Source organism: Triticum aestivum, chromosome 3B, assembly GCF_018294505.1.
Source record: "Triticum aestivum cultivar Chinese Spring chromosome 3B, IWGSC CS RefSeq v2.1, whole genome shotgun sequence".
Classification (NCBI taxonomy): Eukaryota; Viridiplantae; Streptophyta; class Magnoliopsida; order Poales; family Poaceae; genus Triticum; species Triticum aestivum.
Window position 1 is genome coordinate 564,004,939 of NC_057801.1, and position 9,867 is coordinate 564,014,805.

The window sequence follows — 9,867 nt, forward strand, 5'->3', positions numbered from 1 at the left end:
TGGAGTTTGGCACATACAAATTTACTTGGAACGGCAGGTAGATGCCGCATATAGGAAGGTATGTTGGACTCATATGGAACAACTTTGGGGTTTAAGGAGTTTGGATGCACAAGCAGTATTCCCGCTTAGTACAGGTGAAGGCTAGCAAAAGACTGGGAAGCGACCAACTGAGAGAGCGACAACAGTCGTAAACTTGCATTGAAATTAATTTACACCGAATACAAGCATGAGTAGGATATAATCTACCATGAACATAAATATCATGAAGGCTATGTTGATTTGATTCAACTACATGTGTGAACATGTGCCAGGTCTAGTCAGTCAATTCATTTAAAGGAGGATACCATCCCATCATACCACATCATAATAATTCTAATAGCATGTTGGCACGCAAGGTAAACCATTATAACTCATAGCTAATCAAGCATGGCACAAGCAACTATAATCTCTAAATGTCATTGCAAATATGTTCTCTTCATAATAGCTGACTCAGGAACGATGAATCATCATATTTACAAAAACAAGAGAGGTTGAGTTCATACCAGCTTTTCTCATCCCAATAAGTCCATCATATATCATCATTATTGCCTTTCACTTGTACGACTGAACGATGTGTATAATAATAAGAGTGCACGTGCATTGGACTAAGCTGGAATCTGCAAGCATTCAACTCAAGAGAGAAGACAAGTAATATGGGCTCTAAGTTAAATAAACAATCATGCATATAAGATCCACTAAGCATTTTCAATATAGTCTTCTCTACCCCCAAAGAAAGGAAAAGAAATAAAAACTATTTACACGGGAAAGCTCCCAACAAGTAAAAGAAGAACGGGAAAAATTTTGGGTTTTCTTTTTAATTACTACAGCAAATAAATAAACTACTACTAATGTTTTTGGTTTTTTTTCTTAAGGTTTACCAAACACACAAGAAGAAAGCAGGAAAAAGAAAATAAACTACCATGGATATTACAATGAAAGAGTATGAGCACCGACATCTAGCAATGAGTGTGTGTGAACATAAATGTAATGTCGGTGGGAAATACATACTCCCCCAAGCTTAGGCTTTTGGCCTAAGTTGGTCTATTGCCAGGGATAGCCTGGCGGATACCCGTAGGTGAAGCTGGGGTCATACTGTGATGAAGAAGACTCTGATTGCCACTGGCTGGCAGCCTCCTCCCGCGGTAATTTTTGCACAGTAAATCCTCAAATATTCCCGAAAAATCATATTAAATTGGCATGGCATTCTGAGGACTTTTATTTTCGGGATATTTTTATATTGCACGGATAAGTCGGGAGACATATAGAAAATACTATTTTACTTTATTTCTACTAAATAACAGAAAATATAAAGATGGTACAGAAGGTTGTGCTTCTAGTTTCATCCATCCCATGCTCATCAAAACGAATCCACTAACAAGGTTGATCAAGTCTTGTTAACAAACTCATTCCGATAATCATGGAACCGGAGAAATTTCGAATAGCACTAAGTTACCTCAACGGGGATATGAAAATCCCCAACAATAAGAATAGCATACTTTTTCTTGACAGTAGGGAGAGGAAATTCAAAACCTCCAAATATAATCGATGGAATTTTTCCAATAGAGTTGATACTATAAACTTGAGGTTCTTTTCTCGAAAAGTGTACTGTGTGCTCATTGCCATTAACATGAAAAGTGACATTGCCTTTGTTGCAATCAATAACAGCCCCTGCAGTAATAAGGAAAGGTCTTCCAAGAATAATAGACATACTATCATCCTCGGAAATATCAAGAATAACAAAGTCCGTTAAAATAGTAACGTTTGCAACCACAACAAGCACATCCTCACAAATACCGACAGGTATAGCAGTTGATTTATCAGCCATTTGCAAAGATATTTTAGTAGGTGTCAACTTATTCAAGTCAAGTCTACGATATAAAGAGAGAGGCATAACACTGACACCAGCTCCAAGATCACATAAAGCAGTTTTAACATAATTTCTCTTAATGGAGCATGGTATAGTAGGTACTCCTGGATCTCCAAGTTTCTTTGGTATTCCACCCTTAAAAGTATAATTAGTAAGCATGGTGGAAATTTCGGCTTCAGGTATCTTTCTTTTATTAGTAATGATATCCTTCATATACTTAGCATAAGGATTTGTTTTCAGCACATCAGTTAATCGCATACGCAAAAGATAGGTCATATCATTTCAGCAAAGCGCTCAAAATCCTCATCATCCTTTTTCTTGGATGGTTTCGGAGGAAAAGGCATGGGTTTCTGAACCCAGGGTTCCCTTTCTTTACCATGTTTCCTAGCAACAAAGTCTCTTTTATCATAACGTTGATTCTTTGATTGTGGGTTATCAAGATCAACAACAGGTTCAATCTCTACATCATTATCATTACTAGGTTGAGCATCAACATGAACATCATCATTAACATTTTCACTAGGTTCATGTTCATCACCTGATTGTGTTTCAGCATCAGAAATAGAGATATCATTCGGATTCTCAGGTGGTTCAGCAATAGGTTCACTAGAAGTTTGCAAAGTCCTATCATTTTTCTTTTTCTTTGTTTTGGAAGAACTAGGTACATCAATATTATTTCTCTGAGAATCTTGCTTGATTCTCTTAGGGTGGCCTTCAGGATACAAAGGTTCCTGAGTCATTCTACCAGTTCTAGTAGCCACTCTAACAGCATAATCATTTTTCTTACTATTCACTTCATCAAGCACTTCTTTCTGAGCTTTAAGTACTTGTTCTACTTGAGTGGTAACCATAGAAGCATGTTTGCTAACAAGTTTAAGTTCACCTCTAATATCAGCCATATAATCACCCAAGCGTTCAATCATAAAGGTTTTCTGTTTTAATTGACTACCAAAATAAGCATTAAAGTCATCTTGCTTAAACATAAAGTCATCAAACTCATCCAAGCACTGACTAGAAATTTTAGTAGGAGGGACTTCAGCTTTATCATATCTATAGAGAGAATTTACCTTTACTACCTATGTCGGGATATCGAGAGGTTCTTCAGTAAATAAGTAGTTGAGATCATATACTTCTTCAACGGGCGGTAAATTAAGGCCATGTATTTCTTCGATAGGAGGTAAATTCTTAACATCTTCAGCTTTAATACCTTTTTCTTTCATAGATTTCTTTGCCTCTTGCATATCTTCGGGACTAAAAAATAGAACACCTCTCTTCTTCGGAGTTGGTTTAGGAATAGGCTCAGTAATTGGCTCTGGAGCTGGCTCAGGAGGTGGCTCAGGAGGTGCCCAATTATTTTCATTTGTCAACATATTATTCAATAGAATTTCAGCTTCATCTGGTGTTCTTTCCCTGAAAAGAGAACCAGCACAACTATCCAGGTAATCTCTGGAGGCATCAGTTAGTCCATTATAAAAGATATCAAGTATTTTAGGTTTCTTAAGAGGATGATCAGGCAAAGCATTAAGTAACTTGAGAAGCCTCCCCCAAGCTTGTGGGAGACTCTCTTCTTCAATTTGCACGAAGTTGTATATTTCCCTCAAAGCAGCTTGTTTCTTATGAGCAGGGAAATATTTAGCAGAGAAGTAATAAATCATATCCTGGGGACTTTGCACACAACCAGGATCAAGAGAATTAAACCATATCTTAGCATCACCCTTTAATGAGAAAGGAAATATTTTGAGTAAATAAAGGTAGTGCGATCTCTCATTATTAGTAAACAGGGCAACTATATCATTTAACTTACTAAGATGTGCCACAACAGTTTCAGATTCATAACCATACAAAGGATCAGATTCAACCAAAGTAACTATATCTGGATCAACAGAAAAATCATAATAATCCTTATCGGGAACACAAATAGGTGAAGTAGCAAAAGCAGGGTCGGGTCTCATTCTATCTCTAAAAGATTCTTTACTCCATTTAACTAGCAACCTCTTAAGTTCATATCTATCCTGGCAAGCAAAAATAGTTGCAGAAGATTCCGCATCAAAAAGATAACCCTCAGGAATAGCAAGCATATTCTCATCATCACCATCATCATCGTATTCAGGTTCAATAGTTTCTCTTTCTCTAGACCTGGCCATTTGCTCATCAAGAAATTTACCAAGGGGCACAGTAGTATCAAGCATAGAAGTAGTTTCATCATAAGTATCATGCATAGCAGAAGTGGCATCATCAATAACATGCGACATATCAGAATTCATAGCAGTAGCAGGTTTAGGTGTCGCTAGCTTACTTATAACGAAAGGAGAATCTAGTGCAGAGCTAGATGGCAGTTCCTTACCTCCCCTCATAGTTGAGGGCAAAATAGTAGTTCAATCGTCTTTCAAGTTCTTCATAGTGTCCAGCAGATATAAATCCCAAGTAACTTAAAGAATAGAGATATGCTCCCCGGCAACGGCGCCAGAAAAAGGTCTTGATAACCCACAAGTATAGAGGATCGCAACAGTTTTCTAGGGTAGAGTATTCAACCCAAATTTATTGATTCGACACAAGGGGAGCCAAAGAATATTCTCAAGTATTAGTAGTTGAGTTGTCAATTCAACCACACCTGGAAAATTAGTATCTACAGCAAAGTGTTTAGTAGCAAAGTAATATGATAGTGGTGGTAACGGTAACGAAAGTAAAGACAGCAAAAGTAATGTTTTTGGTATTTTGTAGTGATTGTAACAGTAGCAACGGAAAAGTAAATAAGCGAGAACCAGTATATGGAAAACTCGTAGGCACCGGATCAGTGATGGATAATTATGGATGCGGTTCGTCATGTAACAGTCATAACATAGGGTGACACAGAACTAGCTCCAGTTTATCAATGTAATGTAGGCATGTATTCCGTATATAGTCATACGTGCTTATGGAAAAGAACTTGCATGACATCTTTTGTCCTACCCTCCCGTGGCAGCAGGGTCCTATTGGAAAGTAAGGGATATTAAGGCCTCCTTTTAATAGAGAACCGGAACAAAGCATTAGCACATAGTGAATACATGAACTCCTCAAACTATGGTCATAACCGGGAGTGGTCCCGATTATTGTCACTTCGGGGTTGCCGGGTCATAACACATAGTAGGTGACTATAGACTTGCAAGATAGGATCAAGAACACACATATATTCATGAAAACATAATAGGTTCAGATCTGAAATCATGGCACTCGGGCCCTAGTGACAAGCATTAAGCATAGCAAAGTCATAGCAACATCAATCTCAGAACATAATGGATACTAGGGATCAAACCCTAACAAAACTAACTCGATTACATGATAAATCTCATCCAACCCATCACCGTCGAGCAAGCCTATGATGGAATTACTCACGCGCGGCGGTGAGCATCATGAAATTGGTGATGGAGGATGGTTGATGATGACGACGGCGATGAATTCCCCTCTCCGGAGCCCCGAACGGACTCCAGATCAGCCCTCTCGAGAGAGATTAGGGCTTGGCGGCGGCTCCGTATCATAAAACGTGATGATTTCTTCTCTCTGATTTTTTTCTCCTCGAAAGCCAATATATGGAGTTGGAGTTGGCGTCGGAGGTCCACCAGGGGGCCCACGAGGTAGGGGGTGCACCTAGGGGGGGGCGTGCCCCCCACCCTCGTAGGCAAGGTGTGGTCCCCCTGGTCTTCATATTTGGCGAGGATTTTTTATTGTTTTTTCTAAGGTGTTCCGTGGAGTTTCAGGTCATTCCGAGAACTTCTATTTTCTGCACATAAAACGACACCATGGCAATTCTACTGAAAACAGCGTCAGTCCGGGTTAGTTCCATTCAAATCATACAAGTTAGAGTCCAAAACAAGGGCAAAAGTGTTTGGAAAAGTAGATACGATGGAGACGTATCATTCACCAAGTGGCTGAGGCGATGCTGGACCTCGTCACGATCGGCCCACTTGCGCTCCAGCCGGCTCCCCTGACGGCCTATCGTATTTCCCGCTTTTTGTAGCAACGCCGCCGACGCCTTGAGCATCTTTGTGGTGGACGCCTGCCGCTTTTGAAGCTCCGTGAACTCCCGCACATAACGAAGGAGCATGGCACTCCTCTCCTCCTTGAGCTCACAGAGCTCCACGTCCTTGGCCCTGAGCTCCGCATCCTTGGCGTGGAGCTCCTGTGTCAGGCGCCTCACCTCGGACTCCATGATCTGCTGCGCCACCATGGCACCAGGTAGAAGCAATGGGGAGAGGAAGCAAAGGGGGCGAAACGGCTGAAAGGCAATGCAATCTACGGGAAGGCGGAGGGAGCCAGCCGAGGAGCGGGGAATCTTTTGGTTTTCACCACGGTAAAACACCAGTCGACGACTTCTCACATCAGGGATCAGTGGGTTTTACAGGCGGAGTCATCATGACTAATTGCTGCCGCGCCTGCTCCTATCAATCAAAAAATTAAAAATCCTGTCGTGCGTGCTCCTGTCAATCAAAAAATTAAAAATCCTGCCACACCCAAACACCAGAGCAATGCCACGGTGGATATTTAAATTTACCTGTCGGCAAGTAGATAAAAAAAGGGGTGAAAAACAAATGTGGCTGCAGCCTAGCTAATCGGTCGAACTAGCCCAACTAGCTAGTCACCGTGCCTCACTGATGTACTAAGTGGGAAAGGTGGTCTTTCGTGATTTGACGACTCATTTACTTGCTTCGGCGCTACGACCGAGGAGGACCAAGAAAACGCGCGGTGGGGCATCCCACGTCAGGAAGAATATATGCGTGCACCACCCGGGAGGACCCTGAAACCGCGCGGTAGGGTGTGCCACGTCTTGGCACGGAGGAAAAATGTGCATGTAAAAATATACTGTATCAGACTCAGTACCTATGGTTCGACCTCGGGACCCAGCCAGTCGGTCGAAAACACCCCACTAGCCACACAGCTTCATCATGCAAACGTGGCATGGAGGATAGATGTGGTTAGCTCCGTCTCGACCAGCCACAACGTCTCTTGTTCTAGGCGATTCTTCTATTTTCCAAGCTTTTTTTAGTTGTAATAACACCACGGCAAGCTAGCGCCGTGCCCGTGCAAAGGTTAGACGATGGAGAGAAGAGAGATTTAGATCGCAGACCCGGGACCCACCAGTAAGTGAGACAATGGTCATGCATGTTTTGACGAGGCACTCCCTCTACTCTACTCAACGCAAGTACTGTATAAAATCAAGTTATGGGACAAAGCCAATAACCGTTTGTTTTTTTAGGCTATCGACTTACGCTTTGTAGTCCAGGTTGCCAGTTCGCATCTCGTCTTTCAGATTTGTTAGTTTTAGGTCCAAATTTGATTAATGACAAGTGGGACCCCCGTGTGTTGTTCCGATATTTCAGTGTAGGATGGTTTTTTTGAACAAACACTTTGCGCGGTTAGACAAGTAACAGCACGAGTTACACATATTTTGCAAGTTTACGAACAAAAATGACAGCGGCATAGAATATCACATCCACCCCGCAGCTTAGATACTATGGTGATATGAGTTTTTACACCGTTGGAAGTGAGATCCAATGGCTTGGGAGTAATCTTTGTAATTATGCGCAATTTCCAAACTCTCCAAAGGTTTTTTTGCAAATAAAACATTCAGGCCTCGTGTGTGCCGCTGCATCTTCGATCCAACGGCTCCCCATTGCTCATATTAGGTGCTCCTCGTAGCTTAATTACCCGCTACGGTGATATGAGCATCTAGGTCGTATGATCAGTGATCAGATGGCACATGTGTAGTACTTGTACTTTCTGCGCATTTCCCAAACTCTATCAGCCTTATATTGCAAAAACATTCAAACCTCCTACTGTGGGCCGTTAGATCTCAGTGAACTCGTATCACCATAGAATCTATGGTGCGGGAGCACCTCATATTCTCCCGTGCGAGAAAACATAAGGTGCTATCGCAGCTTGGATGCTACGGTGATACGAACTTGGAGGTCATTTGATCTGAGATCCAATGGCATCTGAGTAGTCTTTATGCTTGTAAGCAGTGGCCGAACTCTTTTGGGGCTTTTCTGCAAAAAACCATTCGAACCACCGAGGAGGTGTTGGGTCACAAATCCAACGCCTCTGAAGAGCTTGTATCACCAAAGCATCTAAGGTGTGGTAGCACATGATATTCTTACATACAGGAGAATATGATGTCCTCCTTCATCTTAGATGCTATGGTGATACGAGCTTCGAGGTCGTTGGATATGGGATCAAAGGGCATCTGAGTAGTTTTTGTACAAATTGTGTGCAATTCTCAAACTCATCAAGGTTTCCTGCAAAAATATTAAGACACATCATGTGAGCTGCTATATCTCAGATCTACAAGCTCCAAGCAACTCGTATCGGCATATAGCATCTAAGGTATGGGGGCACATGATATTCTCCCGGGGAGGAGGGGTGGGGGGTGCACAACCAATCGGTGGTTGGGAGGGTGGGGACAAATATAATTTAAACAACCCTAAACAGAGCTCCACAATTTTATCTAAGGTCGAGGGGTTGACCCCCGACAATCATAGCTCCGCCTAAACACAACATTTGCATGTACTGTAGTACTAGACTTAATATTCATGTTTCAGTTTCATGTTCATTTTAATTATTGAACTGAGGACCATGGATGTCTTACATTTTACTCCATTCGTTCCTAAATATTAGTCTTTTTAGAGGTTTCAAATGGACTGGCACATACGGATGTATATAGACATATTTTAGAGTCTAGATTCACTCATTTTGCTCCGTATGTAGTCACTTGTTGAACTCTCTAAAAGACTAATATTTAGGAATAGAAGGAGTATTTTCGAATTCGTGTCATACATACATGGTTTGGAAAAATAGATGCACTATACTTATTGGATTGTTGTTGTGTTCGTGCGTGTGTGTCTCTCTATCTCTCTCTCTCTCTCTCTGTGTGTGTGTGTGTGTGTGTGTGTGTGGTCATATGCTTGATACATACAAAGTTTTCTCACCTCCATATTGTTCATCTTTTAAATTTGAATTTGCATTGGAAAACTTACTAGGGATACCATGAAATGTGAAATCCACATTGAGATCACTATATCACAAACTCACTCTAATTCAACAACTCGTCATAAATCAATTACCATGTTGAGATTAGTATGTGCAAGGAAAATACGGGTATTGTAATACACATAGATTCATTCGGCAATTTAAAAGGTTCCTTTCGTATTCTTGAACGGTAGGACCCAACGGCGTACCAGCCAGACCTTGGCTCGTGTTGATCCTAAAAAAATAAAAAAATAAAAAAACGGGGCTCGTGTCCTTCGGTGGCGTGCGTGGTACGCACATTAGTCAACCCTAACCAGTCGAGCCTCAGCGTTTCAAGTTGAAATATCTGGCGGCCAGAATTCAAGCCCTAGGAAATTCCCCTCATGTCCCCGGTCCATAATGACTACCGATGAACAACGGAGGAATGCTTTAGTAACTAGACAACGTTACCTACCGTGCCGAGCACGGTTCAATTCCCTCGGTCGCCGCTCGTCAAGGTCACCCGTCAACTGCATTGCCTAGTACTACTACTACTACTACACTAGGATGAGCACAGAATTGAGCCCGTTTGTTCGTGCCTAGTACTTGAGTTAATATATTAGGCAATGCACTGGTAGGAGGGATTATCCTTTTACTCTCCATATATAACTTGTCTGAAGTCTAACTAAGCAAAATCTTTGACCAAATCCTTTCTTAAGAAATAAAAAGGACAGATGTACGGCTTGAAAATTTATTGCATGATGCAGGTTATGATATTGTTTCGAATCCTGGATCTTAAATTTCAAAAAATCCAAAAGTGAGCATAAATTCTTGAAACTGAGCATGGTCATGTGATATGGCACAAATATTACTTCGTAAGTTTTTTCTTCAATTTGAGACAAGCTGCTTATGACAAGTTGCACAAATGAAGAGCCAAGGTATTTCGGAACAAAGACCTGTCACGTTAAGGCGAACGCTTTCAC